Below are 24680 nucleotides of genomic sequence, written 5' to 3' on the forward strand. Positions count from 1 at the left end.
GGGGGGTTTGGGGAGGAGAAGAAGAAAAAGAAAAAGAAGACTGGCAACAGATGTTAGCTCAGGTGCCAATCTTTGAAAAAAAAAAAAAAACCAAGTTGGGGAGTAGCAAAAATCGTTTCTCAAGATTTCGTATTTGTGTGTACAGAAACTGAGCGTACTCCGGCAAGTGGCTGTTCATTTGTGACACAGTCTTCTGATGTACCCCTCACCTCCCCCCATTTCTACGACAGAGGGCTCCACTATTTCCAATATTATAGTTGGATTTCAGGTGAATTTGGCCTTCAGCAAAGATGAGCCTGGTGATTCCTATTTTCGTGACTCTGATTATTCCTGCCACTATTAGGCATGGTCTTCTTTGAGCATCCTCTGGAATATTATGATTCTTTATGCAAACGCTTGTCTCCTGCTCTAGCTGGCAGCCAGCACCATGCCTCACAGATTGCTTGTGTAATAAATGATAAATGACTTGCAATGATATACTTGGATGGAAACATGCAATTCTACAATTTTTATAAATTGTCAATAACTGTGTCTAGAGTCTCATGCATTTCAAATTAAAAACTTTATGGATGTGGTTTTATCTGTAATATTTGAGACTGATTGACTGATTCAATTTGATCCTTTCAAAAAAGTCAACCAGCACTTACTGTTTAGTAGACCCAGGGATCCTGAGATAAATAAGAGTTTTCCCCTGACCTCAAGAAGCTGAGAGTCTTGAGCCTGTAACAGACAATTATAAATTGTAACAAAAATCAAAACAAAATATGAAAAACAGTACCAACAAAAATGTTGAGCAGAGCGCTAAGAAAAGTGTGCATAGGATGCTATGGGTACATAGAGAGTGGGCAGAAAATCTCGTCACAAATCCAGTTTCATTCAGTGGTCAGTGAATCCTTGGCATTTACTCAGAGCAGCCGTCTTTTTCCTTTTCATGCATTCATCATAACTTGACATAATTATCTCCATAATGACTTTCAAGCTCCATGCAGGCAGTGATGGTGGCTGCCGTGCTTTGCCTAATTAGCACAGTACTCAGCACATAGGGGATGTGGAAGTGAGTGTGTTTAATGACTATGTGGATGAACTAAAACTGGCCACAAATGCATTAAAGAGCTATGATAGAGGCCTGAAAAGGATATAATGTTGGTGCTATGTTCAATACCCTGGAGCACATTCTTGCTTCTGGAAAAGAGATTTCTTTTCCAGTTTAAAGGTCCTTAATTGTATTAGCCTCATTGCCACCTTTCATAAGCTAAGGGATTTGTGGTCCATAAGCACAATTCCAAACGGAGAGACATTCCCAGCAACTGAACGAACACCCAAGAAAGTCAGAGAGGCTGTCTCCAGATGGACCGGATTTACAGGGTGAGAAGAGATATGTGAATCTAGGCCAGAGGCCAAGGTTCCCTATTTATTCAGTTGTTGGTGAGTGGGGGCCTCAACAAGATATAAAAACAACTGGCTTCTGCATACCTGCCCTTGAACGACACACAGGCCAGAAAACTCCATACACAGCCCTTGTGTCTACACTACACTAGGTCAATCTCTTGGTGTCCTAGAAGGAGCACAGGCATTTCAAGAGTGGCTTCACATCCATCTCTGCTACTTTCTGGCTGTGTGGCCCAGGCCAGTCCACCGTACTTCCCCTTGGCTGTAAAATGTGGGGGTAGGGCACTCTGATGTCCAACACAACTGTAGTTGATTGTCCTGGAGATTGGAACCCAAGTCCTGAGTGTGAGACTCAGCTCAGTCCCTCTACTTACTGGCTGTGTGATTTATCAGTGGGCAAATCTACTCTGTACTGTTAGAGGAAGGACTCTTCCTCCTGCCAGAAACTGGGTCTCACTTTGGACACTAAAATCGATCTAGAGTGTGAACTCCCCACTAGACTGTGAGCTTGCTGAGGGCGGGGGCTGCCTTGTGCCCCGTTCCTGCAGTGTGTGGTTCATAGCAGCTCCTCCCCCACTGTTGGTCAGCAAAAGAATGAGGCCTTACCTCTGTTTCAGCGCCAAAGTAGGTGCTGGTGCCTGCCTGTCCATGGACGTCCTCTAGATGGCAAACTCAGCTCAATTTTGGACTGAAGTCGGCCTCTCTGGCTGGGGGATGTCCTGGTGTGGAGTAGTTTATTGGAAATCTAGTTTCATCCTTTGCCCGCAGAATCTTCAGAACGGCTGCAAGGCTTCTGAAAATGCCAGGCAGCCAGGATGAATCTCTCTACTTGTCCAGGGAGATGATGGGTTTTCTGAAGTGTTTTCTCAACAAGGGAAATGGCCTCCTAAGAGGTGGGGAAGGTGGTGAAAGAGCCTACCTTTCTTCACAGGCATTGCCGGGTGGCCTCACATGGATTCTCTCATCTCATTCTCACAACAACCCTACAAAATAAGTGGTGTTATTATTTCCCCTTTATAAATGATGACACAGAGACTTAAAGACATTAAAGCATCTTGTCAAAGTCAAGCCACTCTTTTGGAAGCACTGGGTTGCTAAAGCATGTCACTCTAATACCTCAGCCACTTTTACCTGTCCTCCCTGTTTAACTCACACAGAGAAAATTAGGGGTGAAGGAAATAGAAATAGTATAGCTTTCCTTTTTTTTTTTTAAAGATTGGCACCTGAGCTAACAACTGTTGCCAATCTTGTTTTTTTTTTCTTCTCCTGCTCCTCCTCCTCCTCCTCCTTCTTTCCAAAGCCCCCCAGTACATAGTTGTATATTCTGGTTGTGAGTGCCTCTGGTTGTGCTATGTGGGACGCCGCCTCAGCATGGCCTGAGCCGAAACCCTGGATCACTGAAGCGGCACACGCGAACTTCACACTCAGCCACAGGGCCGGCCCCTGTATAGCTTTAGTGAACTGTTTGTATGCAAGAGAACACAGTAGGAGTTGTCAGCTCTAAGCAATCATGGCTGCTTTAGGCTGAGAAGATGACCAGTACCTCAGGTTTTGGCAAGACAGGATTTTCTGTGTCCATGGAATCTCTCACAGCTTCCAGAGAGCTCCTTTTGAAGGACAGTCAACTGCAGAAGTTCTAGATGGATCTGATTGAGGAATTCTTGTCTGAAGTGAGGCTCATTTTCTCCAAAAACAGATTTCTAATTCTCTCTCTCTCTAATGTTTTTGAGTTGGCTGACATTTTGGGGAGAAAAGTGAATGGGAAAATTCATCATACATTTATTTAACAGGTATCTATTGACCTCCCACTATGGTTTGGACCATGTTCTGTCAGGTGTAATCCATACAAAGTTGAAGCATATGGAAGCTCTGCCTTAATAAGAGGAGACATTAAGACTTCAAAAATAAGTAGAATTTAAGGTAAAAAATGCCAAGAGCTTTGAACTAATTTTGAATTTAGGAGAAATTATATATTCTCAGTTAGGGGACTCTGGGAAGGCTCCATGGAAGAGGTGATAACGGAGCTGAGCCTTGGTGACAATGTAGGGTAAGAATATTCAGGACTACTTGAAGAGCATGCGGAGAAGAACAGACAAGAAGAAAACGGGGCTGTCAATTCTTCCAACAACTGATCGAACTTGGAAGAGGATCCCAAACTCCAGATAAGAGCGCAGCCTTGCTGATTTCAGCCTTGTGGACTCTGTTCAGAGAGTCCAGCTATACTGTGCATGGACTTCTGACCTTTAGAAACTGTGAGACAGTAAATGATGTTGTTTTAACTCTCTGAGTGTGTGGTGGTTTGTTGTGCAGCATTAGAAACTGACACGGGTCATTGATGGATCTATTTCTGTATCTTTTTAATGTCCATCTTGGTTTTCTTATGTTTGTTAATTTTTTCAATTATTTTATTGAGATCATAATGGCTTATAACATCGTGTAATTTCAGGTATACATTATTTTTGTCAATTTCTGTATAGACTGCATCGTGCTCACCACCCGTAGTTTAACTTTTTTCTGTCACCATACCTATGTGCCCCTTTACCCCTTTTGCGCATCCCCGGCCCCTTTCCCCTCTGGTAACTACTAATCTGTTCTCTTTATCCAGGTGTTTGTTTATCTTCCACACATGAGTGAAATCATGCAGTATTTATCTTTCTCTATCTGGCTTATTTTGCTTAACATCATACCCTCAAGGTCCATCTATGTTGTTGCAAATGAAACAATTTTATCTTTTTTATGGCAGAGTAGTATTCCATTGTGTGTATGTATATATATATATATAATATATATATATATTCACTAATAAGTAGTGATGTTGAACATCTTTTCATGTGTCTGTTGGCCATCTGTATATCTTCTTTGGAAAAATGTTCATATCCTCTGCCCATTTTTTGTTCAGGTTGTTTGTTTTTTTGTTGTTAAGCTGTATGAGTTCTTTGTATATTTTGGAAATTAACCGCTTGTTGGATATATGATTTGCAAATATTTTCTCCCATTTCATAGGTTGTCTTTTTGTTTTGTTCCTGGTTTCATTTGTATTTCAGAAGCTTTTAGTCTGATGTATACTCATTAGTTAATTTTTTTCTTTTGTTTCCCTTGCCTGAGTAGACATGGTATTCGAAAATTTGCTGCTAAGACCAGTGCCAAAGAGAGTATTGCCTATATTTTATTCCAGGAGTTTTATGGTTTCATGTCTTACATTCAAATCTTTAATCCACTTTGAGTAATTTTTGTGTATGGTACAAGATAATGGTCTACTTTCAATCTTTTCCATGTGGCTGTCCAGTTTTCCCAGCATCATTTATTGAAAAGACTTTCCTTTCTCCATTGTACATTTTTGTCTCCTTTGTCAAAGATTAACTGTCCACTGATATGTGGTTTTATTTCTGGGCTTTCAATTCTGTTTCATTCATCTATGTGTCCATTTTTGTGCTGATACATGTTTGTTATTTTTATATTGAAGAAATTGTGTGTGTGTATGTATAGCATGTATGTGGAAAATTGTAGAGGCCCTTAATTATGCTCTCTTCTTCTGGGAAGAGTTCATCCTATTCTCTAATAGGCATCCAGGATAATGGCAAATCATCATAATCCAGTTGATCATGGGGCTCTTTCAAGGCATGGTTGCAATCTTTGTTTGGCTATAACTGAATTTGTATTTGCCCCCAGTTCTAGGTGTAGCCCTGCAGGGATTACAAACTGAAAGCTGGGGTATTCTCTAGAGTTTTCCTTCAAAGCAGGCACTGAGCTTTAATTTTGGATCTCTCAATAATTTGATGCTATGGATTGAATGTTTGTGTCCTCCTCAAATTCATATGTTGAAGCCTAATCCCCAAATGAGATGGTATTTGGAGATGGGGCCTATGGGACGTAATTAGGTCATGGGAGTGGAGCCCTAATAAATGGAATTAGTGTCCATGGAAGAAGAGACGAAGGAGAGATAATCTCTTTCTTCACCATGTGAGCATACAGCAAGAAGGCATCTGCCTACAAACCAGGAGGAGGGCCTTCACCATGAACCAAATTGGCTGGCACCTTGATCTTGGAGCTCTAGCCGTCAGAATTGTGAGGAATAACTTTCTGTTGTTTAAGCCACGCAGCCCAGTCTATGGTACTTTTTGAATAGCAGCCCAAACTGACTAAGACATTCGGTATTGGCAAAAACTCTGCTCTACTTTGCCATGGCTTACTTGTATACTTAGCTTCCTGCCTCCTTTAACAAGCGGGCAGGAAATATTTGTCCCTTTGCAAATATTTGTCCTACTTTCTCTGCTTGATCAAATATCTTCAACTCTTGGTTTAAGTGTTGCCTCTTCACTGCCTACTGCTCCTGTCTTCCCTTCCCCATATAAAATTAATTTCTTTCTTGGGTGCCCCTGTGGCATTGCATATGTTATTCTCTTATGGTGTTTACTATGTTTTCTTATAATGAGGTCTACTGTTATTTACCCACTTTTTGATCTCTGAGCTCAAAAAGGCATAGACCAGGGGCTGGCCCAGTGGTGCAGCAGTTACGTGTGCACATTCTACTTCGGTGGCCCAGGGTTTGCTGGTTCGGATCCCGGGTGTGGACATGGCACCACTTGGCAAGCCATGCTGCAGTAGGCGCCCCACATATAAAGTGGAGGAAGATGGGCACGGATGTTAGCTCAGAGCCAGTCTTCCTCAGTAAAAAGAGGAGAATTGGGAGCAGATGTTAGCTCAGGGCTAATTTTCCTCAAGAAAAAAAAAAAAAGGTGTAGACCGGGACATTGTATTCAATGTCTGAGACTGAGCAAATGCTGCATAAATATCATTTAAATGTTGATCGATCTGTACTAAAATAGAAAGTGTGTTTTTATTTGTTTTAAGATCTTAATCGAAGGAAGCTAACTTTCTTGGGAAGGCTCATTTGAGTGGGCCACTTAAATGCAAATATACAGTGAGGGAAACACAGCCATTGTATTGAGATAACGTATAGCAGAAACTTTTACAACTTTATCAAGAGTGCCGCTCTCCAGATCAATGGTATGATGACCACTGTAGAGGAGGAGGTGAGTAAATCTACACGAGGGTCCCATGGCTTTTTAAAAGAGAAAGGACAGCAAACTGGCCTCTCTACCTGAGATTCTAATTAAGAGAAAATTATTGGAGTGATGCTGGGTGGACCTGCTGAAGATCTGGTTGCAGGAAAAGGCAATGAGATTCTCCAAATAAAATTCCCCTTCAGAATGGAAGACTTAGGCTGATGGCCTGGATCTAAATCACGTTGGGGGTGGAGTGGTTGCCTCATACCGTGAGTGACGTCAAAATCTCTTCCAGATTCAGCCGCCTTCGACCCAGTGCTGTGCTCCAGGGAACAGAAGCCGAACACAGTGGTGAAACTGAACTCTAGTCTCAGTCTGGAATCCTTTCGGCTACTATTGCCCGTGAAAGAGTGAGATCATTTTCCTTCAAAGAATGTAAGTGCTGTCAATAAAGAGCTCGGCTAGTGAGGGAGTATTGCTATAGTGACCAGTATTCCATTACAACAACCTAGAATGACAAGAGGTCTTGCCAGTGGCAACAGGCTGGAATTTGGTATCTTTACTCCTCTGATGTAATTTAATTGATATACAAAACATTGTGCATATTTAATGTATACAATTTGATGACTTTGGAAATAAGCATACACTCATGAAACCATCATCATATCCATCACCTCCAGAAGTTTCCCACATCCCTTTTTATTTGTGGTAAGAATACTCGATGTTAGATGTACCCTCTTAACAAATTTTTAAGTATACAATACAATATTGTTGACTATAGGCACTAGGCCGTAGAGCAGATCTCTAGAACCAATTTTGAAAGAGCTACACTTTTGGACAATATATGCTTTGCGTTTTGGTGCAAGTTAGTGGCAGTAGAGAGTCCCAAGGGAAATGACTTCTTACTAATATGGCAAATGAGGGATCAGGCACATATAATTGTAACCAAGGTTGGTAGAACTTACCAGGTCGGTTTCAGGTGCATTCAGTGCATGGAGGAGTGAATGACTGTGTATGCTATTCCCCGACTGCAACGTTTAACAGGGAGGATGTAGACCTTTGAGTCAGAAAGACCAGTGTTAGGAATCTGATTGACTAGCTGTGTAAATGTGAGCAGTGATTTAATCTCTCTGAGCATCAGTTTCCATTTCTGCTGCATGTGAATGTTCATGTCTATTTCAGAAGATTTGTGAGACAATGCAGGCCTCCTGATTCCCACCTAGACCTATCCCCACCATTCACTGTATGTCCTTGTCATAGGCAACCATTCACAGACTGCTAGTTTTTCAAATCCCGCCCAAGAGAAGGGCTGAACAGTAGATGCAGTAAAAGACTGTTTGCTGCCAATGTGCACAAGAATCTATTCTCCACCCAAAACTGAGCGTGAGAACATCACCATAACACATCTTCTACAAAGTCCTATTTCCCCTCTACAGCTAAGATTGTCCCCCTCTGTCAAATGGAGACAGTACTTGGGATCAAAATAGGATCAAAATTCAGAAGGAAACAAAACATAAGTTGAAGAGAAAGTGCTCTCAAAAGGAAGTGAAAATACGGGAGGCTCTAGATTGCTCAGGATTGTGGTTTTAGGTACTAGAAGATCTATTCTTACACTTTGCCTTTTTATTATATATTTTAATAGAGAAAGAGTTGGTAGAAATTTGATGCACAGAAGTATTTTGAATGTACTAAATTCACTATCTAACTGGCTATTAAGTTAATATCCTGTGGTCCTTATGGTTCATTTTGGCTCTCTATAATGCAGGCTCCATAAGGACAGGGGCTAGGGTTTATCTTGTAGATTGTTGATCCTCAATCCATTCATTGACTCACTCACTCATTCATTCATTCAAAAATATTTTTGTAATCTTGCTAATTGTTGGACTGTCCTACATGTAGGGAAAAGACATAAAAGTATTCTGCCTTAATAGAACTTTTATTCTAAAATGGGGAGCAGATAAAGATGAATATTTTCTGATAGGATTTTCTAACAAATAAGATGTTGTTAAAGATGATTTGGGGATGCTCTTCTTTAGATAGAGTGGTCAGAGAAAGAATCAGCAATTCAAAAAACCATGAAAAAACATGGAAGAGGGAACATGAAACACAAAATTTTGAGATTGGAAATAGCTTGTCAAGTCTTAATAATTTATAGAAACCAGTGTGGCAGGAGGATGGGGAGTGAAGACCCGGAGTCTGGCACTTAGTAGACACTCAATAGATATTTAATCTATTATTAATCCGTGTGTCCATCTGAGGTCTTTAGCTTTGTAAGTGTCATTCGTTCTCATTGATTTAGTATTGAAACTCTTCAACTCCCTTTTCTTCCTCATCCACCCCGCCCACTCAGGTACCAAGTCCTGTTGTGTTTCTGTAAACTTCCCAACTCTCACTCTTACCCATATTGCCTCTTTTCCCTCATTGTTCCCAATTGCCTTACTGCAAGTCCTCTGAGCTCTAATTTGGACTATAGCTATAGCCTCCTCTTCCTCTAGTCTATAGTCTACATTATTATTGCCCCCCTCATTTCCTCTTGTGTCTTTCCTCTGGTAGCAGCACCTGTGTGGTATCAGAAGATTGGCCACACTCATATTTCCAAGAAATGATCCCTCCTGTGCTGATGGCTACACCACTGACATCTTCACATTGTGATTGGCTCAAGGAAGGGCCTGTAACCCAGGCAGTGATGGGCTTTCCCATGGTCAAAATTGATAGCTACAGGCATGGTTACATGTCTCAAGATAGGTCCACTCAGTGTGAAACCCTGGCTTCATGATTGGATGAAGAGAAACTCTTTCTTCTTTTGGATTTGTTATAAGTGCTTGAGGCCTAAGATTGCTGTGGCTGTTTGGCTCTCATGTTGGAAGCCAGCCTCAGTAACATCTGAGAGATGACAGAGGGCTGAGCCTGGAAAATTGTAGAGAAGAGGATTTAAAGACCTTAATCACTTTCCTCAAGCCCTCATCTCCAGACCTCAGTTTTGTTAACTGGACAATTTCCTTTATCATTTGAGGTGTTTTGAGTTAGATTTCTTTTTACACGTGTATTCAACTCCTGAGTAAGCTACTATCTCAGGTGTGACTTTATCTACCAGATGCTAATGTCTGCTGTAGGAATTATAATAAAAACAATAGCTAATATTTATTGAGGACTTACTGTGTTCTCAGCACTGTTCTAGCAGTTTAGATGTATTATCTCATGTATAGCTCACAATAACCTTATGACTTAGATGTTATTATTAAGGTCATCTACAGAGGAGCATTCTGAGGCCCAGAAAGGTTAAGCAATTTATCAAGGCCACCTGGCTAATAAAGAATAGCAGGTATATTACTTATATATGGTTGCATGACAAATTATCCCCAAATTTAGCAGAACTATATCAGGTTTTATACCAAAAGTAAGTGCTGTAGCCTGGAGAAGACAAATGTTACTTCTGCTCACATGTATTGGCAAAAACCATTTATGTGTGCTGTTACGGGTTGAACTACATCCTCTAACATGATATGCTGAAGTCCTACCCTCTTGGAACCTATGAATGTGATCTTATTTGGAAATAGGGTCTTTGCACATGTTATCAAGTCAAGATGAGATCATACTCGTTTAGGGTGGCCCTAATCCAATATGAATGGTGTTCTTATAAGAAGGGGAGAAAACACAGGGGCAGACACAAGAGGGAAGAATGCCACGTGATGATGGAGGCACAGATTGCAGTGCTGCCACTGCAAGCCAACTCATGCCAAGGATTCCTTGCATTCCAATACCAATCAAAGGCATTCCAATGTCATTCAAACTCCCAGACGCTAGGAAGAAGAAAGAAGGGATTCTCTTCTGAAGCCTTGGGGGGAGTGTGGTCCTGCTGACACCTTGAGTTTGGACTTCTAACTTCCAGAACTGTGAGAGGGTAAGTTTTTGCCGTTGTAAGCCACCCACGTTGGGATACTTTGTTAGAGCAGCCCTAGAAAACTAGTACATGGCCTTAGCCAACCACAAAGAGGTCAGGAGATCCATCTCCAGTGTGACTGAAAAAGAAGAGGACTGCTTATCCGTTCGTAGCACTAATGACTGCAGAAAGAAGCATCATCATGGAAGGTAAATTTTACTGAGGATTTTGTGGATTTCTTCCCAACATGTAGCAAAATCTCATCAGAATATCTGCCTGAGCTGGATGTTAACTGGACTTATTGTGTGATCATTTCACAATATATACAAATATCAAAGCATCATCTTATACACCTGAAATTAATATAATGTTATATGTCAGTTATACCTAAGTAAAAAAAGAATATTATATATATATAATATATAAATATATCTCTACCTGAGAATTCTGTCTTCTCTTTTCCAGTGTTTCTCTCCAGCAACTACTCTTTCCTTTCCTTTACAGCCTGCAAACAAATCTCTTTTATTTTTCTTGCAATTCAACTCTCACTTCATTCAGCTAAATAAAAGCCCAGTGGTAAGTCAAACATCAGTCCTGTGGTTCCTCTGATTGGAGGATCTCATGCTAACGCTAATCTGGGGTACTGGCCAGGGGTTGCTTTGGTGCTCCCACAGGCATCACCGGACTGGGTTTTAATACCCAAACATGTTCACAGTACATTTCCACCTTCTGATGAGCTCTAGGTCTTGGGTTGCATCACTTACTCTCATGAGTTGAGCTGCAGTATAGCAGAGACTTTTCCAGCTGTGCATTCCCATTGCCTTACACATTACTGGCACTTGGTACCAGTTTGACTAAAGTATTGGATCATGTCTATTTAATATTTTTGGTGTAGTGCCTTGCCTGAAGGTGTAAATATCAGCTAATGAGTTTGTGCTGTAGGCAAACCTGTTCTGGAGATAGAGATGTGTGAAATCATATTGTAAAGTGTGGGGACTGGAATTGGCCACCCCAAGATATGTCTCTTTGGCGTGAGGATTATTTGAGGCTGATTGCTTTTGATAAACTGGGACAGGGAAGGAGGCTCTGAGGAATGGAACTTGCTTGCCCTTTGTTAGGACACATTTACATTTGTAAGGTAAATCTCTATCTGTAAAGGTGCCTCCCTCTCTGTACCAGGAAGAAGAAAGGAGATGACCTTGTCTCTAGAAACTCTTAATCAATGTGGAAGGCAAGGACTTAAATCTGCATTTGTTTATTGTGCTTGTCTGGTAACCTCCTGGAACTGACTTCCCTCCCCCTCCCAACATTAGCATTTCTTTAAGGATTAAACATCTTTCCTTAGGCTAGGAACTGATTGCTGCACTCACCTGTGACCACCCAGCTCAGGACAATAGACTTGCCTCCTGCTACGCCCTCTGAGATAGCAGACCCACTACCTGCTGTGTCCATCAAGCGCTGTGCTGACAGGGCAATCTTGTGATTATTGTGCGAGGGACATTTCAATCATATGTGAAACACCCTGTTTGGGGGTATATAACCACTCTGTGCACCCCACTTCTTCAGTGCCCTTTCTGCCTTTGGGAAGAAAGGCCCTGGGCCATGGTCCTCATAAAGCTTTGTTTAATTTTCTCTTGCTATTCTGTCTCATGTGAGTTGAATTTTTTCTCTGGCCAGACAAACCCACATTGGATAGAGGAAAAGTCTTCCTCCCCTACAAAAGTAAAACCTACTTTATTAACAGTGGGTATAAGAGTCCTTCTTGTCTTGTTGATATGTTAAGATTATAAGAAAGGACTGGCTATTCTGCTTTTCTGCCTCAAAACACCCTAGGGACTGGAGCAAATATCAAGGAGCTTGCACGTGTGATTTGAGATCAGGGCTCATGTTGGCTGAAGGGGGATCCGAGGCCAGGTGGCAAGGGGTACCAGACAGAATATTCTACCTGTGTCTTCCCTAGTCCCTTCAACACACATAAGGGCATAATAACTAAAGCACATCTTTAGTTGAAGGGATAGCTCATAGCACAGAATGCTTCAATCCTCCAGATAGCACATGATACATAAATATTTCATATGCACTAAGCAACACAAATCATTCCTTCTTCCTAGCAAGTCGAGTTGCATGCATTAGTTAATGTTTGGCTTGGATTAATATTTATTAGATTTCCATTTATGTTAAAGTATATTAAAATATTAATTTAAGCATACATTGAGCAAATCCAATTCTCAACTGTGGAGTATTTGCAATGTGTATGTTGAGTAATTATAGACATTTATAAATAATTACAAGCTATTCCTTTATATATTGCCAGGTATGCCTAAGGTATCCTTTGAGGAAAACAAGTTATACTTTCTAAAGGTGGTTTTGGTCTCTTGGTGCCTATCAGAAGTACTAGAAGATGTAATTACCAAAATGTGCATTACATTCTTTGAACACATTAATAGCATAACCCAAGCAATGGTTTATATGTAAATGGCAGACATATATGAATTCTATATGTCTGCCATTTTTGTACTGAGTCCTTAAATACGCTAGGATTTGCTCTAGGAAGTTCCCATTATTTTTATATTCAATAGTTATGCCATCACCTTGAGGTAGGTGTCTTGCTTTATAGATGAGGATACGGAAGTTTAGAAAAGTTAAGTAATTTGTGGAATATAATTAGTGGTAAGTGATTAGCAAGGAAGCTTGACTTTGAACACAAGTGTCTCTGACTTTGACAGCTCTTACTTGTAAGCACTAGCTAACAAAGCCTCTAGTAAAGCACACTTTGTATTTATTCTCCAAAATTCGTAAAACTCCCTCGCGAAGGAACTTTAGCAATCTTGTCTAACACCACCACTTTACAAAGGAAAATCCTGAAGCCTCTGGCATTAGGAATATTTCATCTGAAATAACTGAAAAGTCCACACCATAAATGCAATTCTTAGCCTATCCATGATAGGAGCTGTATGTTTTTCACCTTTTATCACCCCAAAACTAATGCAACACTTAGTACAACAAATATAGGTATTTGGTGCATGAATGAATGCTTAGTGAATGAGTGAATGAAGTTACTCCCTACTTTTAATTCTTTGGTGACTCCCCCACCATCTTCAGGACAAAGTCCTAACTTCTTATACCACTCAACACAGCCATCCACAATCAGTCCTGCTTAGCTCTCCAACTCATCTTCCATACTAGAGGAATAGGTACGTTATGCTCCAGCAGAGGTGAGCTAACTGACAATCCCAGAGTCTTCAGTGCTTGCTTCAGTCTCTCAGACTTGGTACACACTATTACAGGCTGTCTTAAGGCTCCCTCCCTCCTGCTCCCCCTTCGGCTTCTGGAAATGGTCCCAGAGGTGTCCCTTCTTCCTCAGTGTTTCTGTGGCGCCCTTTGCTATGTCAATCTCCATCCTTTCCCACTGTAGTGCAAGGCAAACCAATTGACAGAGACCTTGTGGAGGGCAGGGCCCAGGATTTAGGATTTACCCTCTACATAAAAGATCTCATTGTATTTTCTCAGAATCACGAGGGGAATGTGTCTACCTTTTAACATACTGTGTACATAAACACTATAGCATTTGATAGCTCAAAATCCATAGATTCAATGCTAAATGTATTTTTAATTCATTCATATTGAACATTATATTATTATGTTCTCATTCATTCCATTGACAATCAGATTGTTAAAAAACATAAGTAAGTAAGAGGGTACTTACATAATAAGTGAAACTGTTTCCTTATAAACCGTGTATCGAGCATCTGGTAAGTGCCCAGCACTACATTAGACCCTGGTGTTCTTGCAGAGGCTGGGTTGAACAAAGTGTTGAGCAAGGAATAGATTATAGGGGAAAACTTATTGGTAGTGAGAGAAAAAAAAAGTTTCAGGGTAAGGCTAAAAACCAAAGCTGAAAATAAAAAACGAAGAAAGGTAATAGCTTTTTTTGAGCCCCTACCAGGCACTTGCCGTTTTACACACTTTCGAACATTTAATCCTTCTAACGATGCTATGAAGTTGGCAATTATAAGTTGATTCATGTCCCCTTACAAAGCTGTGTTGAAGTCCTAACCCTCAGTACCTCAGAATGTGACCTCATTTGGAATAGGGTCTTCACAGGGGTGATCAAGTTAAAATACTGCCATTAGGTTGGGCTCTATTCCAATACAGTTGATGTCCTTACAAAAAGGGGAAATTTGGAGACAGACGTGCAGAGAGCGAAGACAATGTGAAGACACAGGGCTAATGCCATCTAAAAGCCAAGGGAAGTCTGGAGCTACCAGAAGCTGGGAGAGAGGAATGGAAGAGATTCTCCCTCACAGCCCTCAGAAGGAACCCACCCCACTGACGCCTTGACCTTGGACTTCTAGACTTCAGAATTGTGAGACAATAAGTTTCTGTTGTTTAAGCCCCCCAGTTTCTGGTATTCTGTTACGGCAGCCCCAGAAAACTCATTCCTTGGCATTTTAATCTCTGTTTTTCAGATGACTAAATGGAGGTTTACAGTAATATGACACACAGGGGACAAAGCCTAGGTTGGAACAGAGACATTCAGAGCTCCCAGATATTGGCTCTTAGCTGTAAAGGACACTGAGAAAGCAGGACAAGCAAAACCGCTGAGGGATTGGGGAGACGAAGGGCAGTCCCAGTAGCAGGTAGTACCCAGGGAGCTCGTCTAGCTGTGCTCATTTCTGTTTCCCCCTACGTGGCTGATTAAACCCAACCCGATCACAAGTATTGCCTTTTACTTAGAGAATTTTCCCCTTCCTGGGTCACGTATTGATCCTTTTCCATGTCTCTGTGTCAAAGAGAATTGGAGCAACTTTTTCAAATGTGTCTGATTTGCATGGGGCCTCAGTCTGAAGAATGACAGTGCAAACCCGAGGAGACCACCTCCAATTAATCACAGTGATCAGTAAGTCGGGTTTAACCTTCCCAGAGTCACATGGAGCATGTCACAATCACAGCTATTGATTCCTGATCAGTGGATGCTGTAGCTCAAAACACTGCAGGTAAGAGAAAGGAATGGAGCCTTTGTTCTCATTGCCACCAAATTGTTCAGACCCTTTAAAGAAACTGTTTATTCTAGACATTTTGTTGAGGAGTCAGGCCCTATTATTTTCAAACCCAAAAGAGTCTAAGGTAGATTGTCATTTCAGCATTATCTTTGGGCTACTTAGGCAATCTTTTAGATTAAGCCAAGATTTTATTAATATACCTAGGCATTGTGATGGCTGCCTTCTGATTGCTGCTTCTGTCTAGCTCACTCCTGCGTCCCCAGCAGGTAGCATACAGCCATATACATAGCAGAACCTCAATAAATATTTGTTGAATGAATGAAAGACCCCAGGGTTTGGAATGATATAGGTTGAGTTTAAATTTGAACTCCAGGTATTCTGTTCCAGGCACTGTGCTAAGAACTGGAGAAGCTGAGATGGGCAGGATTTGATTCCTGCCTTCAAAAAGCTTGTAATGAGGGTAGGGCATGCAAATAGGGAGGCAAAGTAGGCAGGCATAGAAACAGATCTCTAGTGGGCCATAGGTACACCCAGGGAGAGCATTTCAGCAAGTCCTCTTCACTGGAAAGGCACTTGAGTCAGAGATACCAATAGGAATCTGAGTGAGCTGTATTCAGAAAAGGAATTCCTCCAATAGGCCATCTGCTTAGAAATAGATATTTTCACATTGCCAAAGGAGAGAGAGGGGTTTTTATGGGTCAGCTCATTCACTGCTGGGAAGGCCCTGTGAGAAATTTCGTGTCCTTGGCCTTCCTGGTAAGCACTGGCAGGTTAAGCTCTAAATCCTTAGCAAGAAAACTGCTCTTTATAATTCTGCTCCATTCCTGTAGGGTACTTGGTGGGTGCCTGAATGATCGATTGGCTTGTTTATTCTTTCCACAAGCATTTATTGCTTACTTACTATAAGTCAGGCTCTGCGCTGTGTACTGGAGGAACAGAGGTGGAGAAACACACTCCTTGCCCTAAAGCCTCATAATATAGAGTCAATAGACAAGCAGTAGACATATAACTACCTTGGTAATAGCCTCTCATGAGGACATACAGAGGAATCGTTTATGAACAAAGATGGAATCACAGCTTAAAGGAATCTACTGAATCTAATGAATGGCTATCAACAATAGAACACTCCATTGACGTAAACCTATGTGGTCCTTAAAAATGAGGAGGGATTCATAAATAATTTGGAAAAAGTTCAGCTGTAATAATAGGTTAAAGAAAAGGGCACAAAATTATCTATAGGCTATTATAACATGCAAAACAAGAATCAAAACAAAATAAGGACATATAAATGAAAAACTGGAAGGATTTACACAGATATGGAAACTGACATTTCCTGGTGTGAGACTGTGCTTACTTTGCTTTTTTCTTCTTTTGTGTATATACACATACTCAAATATATACATGTATACATACTCAAATATGTATATATATATATATTTTTGGGTATTTCAATATATAATTAGCATTCATAATTTTTAAAATGGGACTAAAACACCCATCAACTTTTCTTTTTAAATGTCCTGGTTACTGCAAATTAATGAAGCATTGTAAGTGTGAGGTGTGAGTGAGGTTGTTTCGAAGTGGATGGAATGAATGGTGTGAATCCACTGATCCGTGATGATCTTCATTAGACAGAGACTTCATGAGACACAGATGAGGCCAATTCCAGGATGCAGAATTCGCTGAGAGATCTCATTGTGTCTCCCAAGAGCGATTGCCAAGTTTGCAATGTAAGGAAAAACAGATCAGTCAAGGAGGAAGAAGTGATAAAATCTACTATATCGATTGAATCATGGTCAGTTTTCCTCTTTCCCTTTTTCTCTTTCTCTCTGTTCTCCTTCCTCCTCTCTCCCTATCTGTCTCTTTTCCAGGTATAAACACAGGGCATAAAATATGTAAGGATTTAACATGCTGTCAGGTACCAGGATTTATCTGCATTTAACTTGAAACTGGACAGTGTCCAACCAACCTGCTCTATCATTCATTTACTATCATAAAGGGCATGGAAAAGGTGTCTCAGAATCTGTGGAAAATGTGGCTAAATCATATTTTCCATGCTCTATTTCCCCATGATTCTTGCTATTTGGCATTCATATTATTTACGCCTCTAAGAGTTATCTAAAAATACATTTTTCTGATTGGTACAGTGTTCCTCACCTGTCTGCTTTCTTCTGGATTTCAGATTATGTTAGTGGGATGGTGACAATGTCAGTGAGTCAAGACATCCTTGGGAAAGAAGAGCTGTCCTGGGTCAAGGAAAGAACTGAGGGAAGCAGGCTGGGCTCAGAGCTCAGTTCTAAATTTTTGCCGAATGGGCCCATGACATATTATCTACTAGACTGTTAGCTTCTTGAAGCCAAGGACTATGTTATTCATTCATTCATTTATTCTTATATACCTCCTTAGCACTTAGTATGATGCCTGACACACACATATACTGAATGAATCAATGAATGAATGAACAATAAATAAATACACCTTTGGCATTTTACAAGTGCCCAGTACCAAGTTAATGCTGATACTTTCTCAAGTCTTTATTGGCTAGAGTTCTATATTGCTTAAAATGTATGTGAATTAAATAAGTGATTTATTATGTAATATTTATATAGGATCAATGCTAAATTTGATATAGTGATTTATTCATTCATTTATGTATTCATATGTTCTAACATGGATTGAGTGCCAGCTCAATGTCAGGCCTTATATTGGGGGTCGGGGAGATGCCTATTCCCATTTGTACTATTTCCTATCATGTGCAGGTAGTTTCACTAACACAGCACTCTTGGATTCTTTCCATCCTTCACTCATTCCTTCCCGGGAAAGGAGGAGTAGCTTAATCTGATTGGTTACTTTAGAATACCTCAGTATGATCCAATTGTACTCAGTGTTTGTGGCAAATAAGGATGCTTTATGGAGCCTCTGGAAGTCCCCCAAAGAAGAATCGCAGAGCAGATCCACCTGGGTCTTTGTAGTAAAGCCATGCGCCCATTTGCTAATAACTATTCTCCTTTTGAGAAAAACCCTTTGAGTTGCCATTGAGTCCTGGCAGAGACTGAACATTTGACCAATGCACCAAATGGGAACTGCCCATCACAAATTGGCTGTTATCTGATCCACTAAGACATAAGGTTGGATGTGTTCAGTAGCAATCCATCATTAAGAGGAAATGGTAGATATGAGCCTGGGCTGGAGGAGGTCAGGAAGGCACAGTAAATTGCCTGAGTAGGTAGCTTAGATTCCTCTGACAGCTATCCTGCTGTGTTGTTGCCACTCCCTGAGACTTTGCCTCAAAAAACTTGATTCCAGAGAGTTTCAGCTTTTGGTAATGATGAAGTAGTTTGGTTGGACCAAACTTCCCACAGATAACAATGATACAATGTGGACAAAAAATATATGTACACATATTTAAACAGCTATTTGATGGTGCTGGAGAGCAACCACAAAGTGGCAAAAGCTGCAGAGGAGGAGGACAGAGTTCAGGGCTGGAAGAAGATCCAGAAAGGTAGGAGAGAAATCCTAGAAGGGAGGGAGTCTGAGGGAGCGATCTCCAAAATCTGCACATAAGATTTTCCCAAATTCTTGGCAGACCGCTAAGCTACACGTGCATGGAGGGGTGGGGACCCCTGTGAGCCTGGTGAAAAAGCTGCAGCTGGAAGTGGAAAGTCCTGAGTAGAGAGATTTCTGCTTCCGCAAACTGCAAGGGAAGACAGTTTGGAATTTGGATCCAGTCTAGTTAACTGCTCGCTACCATAAAAATTGCAGAATGCAGAGTGTCTAGAATGTATCATTTATCACGTCCAGTATCTAATGCAACATTTGATGAAGGAAGGAAACGTGACCCATAGTCCAGAAAAAAGTCAGTAGAGTTAAGGTGAGGGTGAGGGCTTGGGTTTTTGTTAGGGGTAGGGTTGGGGTAGGATTAGAACTAGAGTCAGAGTGAATGTGAGGCTTAGGGTGAGGGTGACAGTGAATGTAAACTTTAAGGTGAGATTGAGGGTCAGGGTTGTAGGTTGAAGTAGAATCAGGTTTAGGAGGGTTGACGGGAGCAATAGCTAACATCCTCTTTCGTGCTGAAGTCCTGAAAGAATTGAGAAAAGCTAAGAGGGTAAGGTAAGTGGGGAAAAATAACATCTTTAATTAATAATGAAAGCTGATATGTTTAATGATGTCTTCTTATGTGGTCAACGGTTCTTGCTAACACCCTGTTCTATAATTAGACAGACTTACAGCAGCGGATGCTATTGGTGCCCTGAACCCTGGTCCCTTAACCCCCTGAGACTTGAGCAGAGGCTGTGGTCAACCGTATGAGGGCACACTGATGACTTTCCACCTCACTGCCAGAAACACCTCTCAGCTTTTCTGCTTTATGGCTTCTTCTGAAGCCTCAGAAGCTCAGTCAGTCAACTCACAGGTGGAGCCCAGAATGCAGGGGGAGGTAATTCACTTGAGAACAGCCTTCCACCAAGGGGCAATAGGCATCAGCATATAAATGCTCCTGAAGCCAGGTACCTGAGGGTTACTGTAAATTTTCCATAAGAACATGGTTACCCTTAGACCTTGTTCCTGACACAGACACAGATGAAAAGAAGTTAGTACCCACGTGAATCCTAGATAAACAACCTTGATCTGCTTTAGATGTATTTGTTCAACCGAAATGCTTGCTTTGCAGCCCACACATAATTATAGCTTGCTAATTTGCTGTTTTCTTGTTTAACCAGAGGGGTGACTCAGTGGTCACAAAGATTTATGAGCTTGTTTTGCAGAAGAAAAAGAATGCCTTTAAGGAAGTTATGACCACCACATGACCTGATCCTGGCTGCTGCTGGCTCCAAGAGGTCTAGTTGCTCAAGGTCTTATCTGAAGTGAAAGAAACGTGGATTCACCCTTTGTTTCCCCCCAAACTCCACCTCTCAAATACCTTTGCCCTATAAAGACTCCGTGCTTTCTTCTTTTGTAAGGCAGATCTGAGGAAACCTGCTCTCCAACCTTCTTGTTTTGGCCAATTCAAACAAACCTTTATCTATCTCTGAGCACCAATGTCTCAGTGATTGGCTTCTGCTGTGCATCAGGCATGGATCTGAGATTGGGAGGTTCAGTATCACACTCATCTTCTGTGCACTAGGGAGACAACTCCAAGGTCCTTTCTACACTGTGCCTTCAAGGGTCTCCAGTGGGATTTAGAGCCAGTTGCTCTTAGTGGTAGACAGCCCAATAATTCTATGTCAGCTTTCGTTCCTTCTGTGTGTGACTATCCCTACTCCCTTAATTTGGCTTCATGGGATCAACTACTTGACACTCATGTCTTCATCTTAATATTGCAACTTTGTAGAGAGTTTGGCATATTTGTGTGGGTCTATTTCAGGGTTCTCTGTTCTGTTACATTGCTCTATCTGTCTGTCCCGCTGAGAATACCACAATGTCTTGATTACTGTACTATACAGTAAGCCTTGACATTGGAAAGAGTAATTCTTCCCATTTTATTCTCCTTTGTCAATATTGTTTTAGCTAGTATCAGGTGCCTTTCCATTCAAATTTTAATAACCTCATCTATGTGTATAAAAAGGCTTCCTGAGATATTGATAGGATTGTGTCAGACACAAATTGTATATCCGTTTTGGAAGAATTGACAACGTTAATACATATTTGGTTTCAATTTCATTTATTTCTGCTCTAATTTTTATTATTTCTATCCTGCTGCTGCCTTTGGACTTTGTTCTTCTTTTTCTAGTTCTGTTAGGTGTAGCTTAAGATTTTCTACTTGAGATTTTTCCTTTTTTGTTAAAGTGGGACTGCATTGCTATGAATTTTCCTCTTAGGACTGCTTTTGCTGCATCCTATGTGAATTGGTATGGTGTATTTTCATTTTCATTTGTCTCCAGATATTCTCTGATTTCTCCTTTAATTTATTCAATTATCCATTGGTTGTTCAGTAGAATATTGTTTAGTCTTCATATATTTGTCACTTTCCCAGCTTTTTTCTTGTAGTTGATTTCTAGTTTCATAGCATTATGGTCAGAAAAGATGCTTGGTATGATTTCAATCTTCTTAAATTTATTGCAGCTTGCCTTCTTTCCCAACATTTGGTCTATCTTTGAGAATGTTCCATATGTACTTGAGAAGAATGTATATTCTGCTGATTTTAGATGGAATGCTCTATCTATATCTATTAAGTCCATCTGGTCTAGTTTTTTGTTTAGTTCCACCATTTCCTTGTTGACTTTCTGTCTGGTTGATCTATCCATTGATGAAAGTGGGGTGTTAAGGTCCCCTACTATTATTGTGTCGCTGTTAATGTCTCCTTTTAGCTCAATTAATAGTTGTTTTATGTACTTTGGTGCTCCTGTGTTAGATGCATATATATTTATAAATATTATGTCCTCTTGGTGGAATGTCTCTTTTATCATTATATACTGCCCATCTTTTTCTCTCAGTGTCTTTTTTGTCTTTGAGTTTACTTTGTCTGATATAAGTATGGCAACACCTGCTTTCTTTTGTTTTCCATTAGCTTGGAGTGTCATCTTCCATCCCTTCACTCTAAGCTTGTGTTTGTCTTTAGAGCTGAGATGTGTTCCTGGTAGCAGCATATTGTTGAGTCCTGTTTTTTAATCCATCCAGCCATCCTGTGTCTTTTGATTTAGGAATTCAATCCCCTTACATTTAGAGTGATTATTGATATATGAGGGCTTAATGCTGACATTTTATTGCTTGTTTTCTGGTTTTCTGTATTTCCCTTGTTTCTCATCTCATGTATTTAGGACTGTCAATTCAGTTTGGTGGCTCTTTATGATGGTTTTCTCATTTTTCTCTTTATTTATTATTTGTATCTCTGTTCTGATTTTTTATTTAGTGGTTACCATGAGGTTTGTATAAAAAATCTCGTAGATGAGATAGTCCCTTTTCTGATAGCCTCTTATTCCCTTGGTCTAAGCAAGTTCCACCCCTACTCTCCCCCTTCTAAGTTGTTGTTGTCACAACTTATTCCATTTTGTGTTGTGAGTTTGTGGTTAAAATGAACTGATTATATTTATTTTTGATGTTTTCCTTCCCTCTATCTTTAGAGTTATAATTAAGTGTTTACTAATCTGTTCTGATAGACAGCTGCAATTTTCTGATTTTGTCTGCCTGTTTATCTCCTTACTCAAGGCTTTGTAACCCCTTTCTTCTCTTTTTTTTCAGGTATGAGGGCCTTCTTGATCAAATCTTGTACAGGGGTTCTTGTGGTGGTGAACTCCCTTAGCTTTTGTTTATCTGGGAAAGTTTTTGTTTCTCCATCACATGTGAAGGATATTTTTGCTGGATAGAGTATTCTTGGCTGAAAGTTTTTGTCTTTCAGAATTTTGAATATATAATTCCACTCTCTCCTAGCCTGTAAGTTTTCTGCTAAGAAATCCACTGAAAGCCTGATAAAGGTTCCTTTGTAGGTTATTTTATCCTGCCTTGCTGCCCTTAGTATTTTTTCTTTGTCATTGACTTTTGCCAGTTTTACTAATATATGCCTTAGAGAAGGTTTTTCTGCATTGATGTTGTTAGAGGTTCTATCAGCTTCATTTATGTGTAATTCCAGCTCCTTCTCCAGTTTTGGGAAGTTCTCAGCTATTATTTCTTGGAACAAGCTTTCTGCTCCTTTCTCCCTCTCTTGTCCCTCTGGAATACCTACAATCCTTATGTTGCATTTCCTAATTGAGTTGGATATTTCTCAGGGAATTTCATTTCTTTTTAGTCTTAGTTCTCTCTCCTCCTCCATTTGAAGCATTTCTATATTCCTATCCTCTAGATTGCTAATCCTATCCTCCATGGTATCAACTCTATTACTTAAGGACTCCAGATTTTTCTTTATCTCAACCATTTTGTTTTTCATCTCCAACATTTCTGATTGATTTTTTCCTTATAATTTCAATCTCTTCTGTGAAGAATTCCCTCTGTTCATTAATTTTGTTCTTGATTTCATTGAACTGTCTTTCTGAGTTCTCTTGTCATTCTTTTAGTTTTTAAATGATAGCTATTTTGAATTCTCTCTCATTTAGATTGTAGATTTCTGTGCCTTCAGGATTGATTTCTGGATGTTTGCCTTTTTCCTCCTGGTCTGTAATATTAATATATTTCTTCATACTACTTGATGGAGTGGATTTGTGCCATTGAATAGTGATAGTGTCTGGTTGCAGGTTCCACCCGCTGCCACTGAGAGAGAGCAGGAGCTGTGTATTCTGAGCCCATCACGATCCTTGTCATCTATGCCTGTCTGAGCCTGGGCTACTCCTTGGGACTGCAGTGGCCCTGGGGACTCTCTCACCAAATGGGAAAGCAATCACACGGGGGCTCAGAGTTGCCACTGCCTACTCCTACAGTCCCCCTGAGACACACTCCCCACTTTGGGGTTGCAGTCTTATTAAGGGCATTCCCAGTAGCTGGAATCTCATTCACCCAGGTGCACAGATCCTCTGCTGTCTCCTCATAGGTTTCACCAGTTATTGTGCTTGGTGGGTGGGGCCTCCTCACTGGATCTCAGCCAGAGCCACTCCCTGGGACTGCAGTGGGAATGTAGATTCTCCCACTGGACAAGAGAGTGATCACATGGGGGCTTAGGGCTACTACCACCTCCTCCCACAGTCCTGCCAAGTTGCACTCCCTGCTTTGGGGCTGCAGAAGTACTATGGGTGTTTGTGGTAGCCAGGGGTTCATCCAGGCGTGCAGATACACCACTGTCTTCTCCTAGGCCTGCTTCTAGGTTGCACCAGTTGTGTTTGGTTGGTGGGGCCTCCACACTGGGTGTGGGCCAGAGCCACTCCCTGGGACCATGGTGAGACTGTGGGCTCTCCCACTGGTCCATAGCTGCTCAGGGCTGCTGCCACCTGCTCCTATAGTCCTGCCAAGATGCACTCCCCGCTTCAGGGCTGCAGATGTAATATGGGCATTCACAGCAGCTGGGAGCTTGTTCACCTGGGCACACAAATCCTCTGCTGTTTGCTCCTAGGTTGTACCAGGCTTTGTGGTTGGTGGGTATGGCCTCTCTACTAGGTCTGAGCCTGAGCCACTCCCTGTGGATCACACAGCACTGTGGGCTCTCCCACTGGATGGGGAGGTGACCACACAGGGGCTCAGGATTGCCGTCACCTGTTTCCGTGATCACCCTGAGGGCCACAGCAGTGCTATGAGTGCTCCAGCTGGGAGAGTAGTTGCATGCAGGTACTGGGCTGCCTGAGGGCCAGAGAATGCTCACCTATCTCCATGACCTCCCTGGGAGTTAGTCCATCCATTTTCAGATGTATAGCTGCACAGGTCTCTCAGACATCCTGATGTGTTATCTAGGTATCCTCCACTGATCAATGAATGTCCATTTAGTTGTAGTTCAAAGGGGGAGAGACAAAGGGAACAGCTCACTCCACCATGTTGCTGACATCATTC

At 41.1% G+C, this 24680-nt stretch overlaps 1 long non-coding RNA gene across 1 annotated transcript in view; it reads left to right on the top strand.

Annotated features, from left to right (window-relative positions):
• The window catches only part of LOC124227812 (uncharacterized), a 192583-nt gene that overhangs the window by 150078 nt on the left and 17825 nt on the right, over positions 1-24680 (top strand). Inside the window, exon 3 of the long non-coding RNA XR_006885562.1 lies at positions 6691-6830. This is a non-coding gene — a long non-coding RNA (uncharacterized LOC124227812). The remainder of the gene's footprint in view (positions 1-6690; positions 6831-24680) is intronic.

Source organism: Equus quagga, chromosome 16 (genome assembly GCF_021613505.1).
Source record: "Equus quagga isolate Etosha38 chromosome 16, UCLA_HA_Equagga_1.0, whole genome shotgun sequence".
NCBI lineage: Eukaryota > Metazoa > Chordata > Mammalia > Perissodactyla > Equidae > Equus > Equus quagga.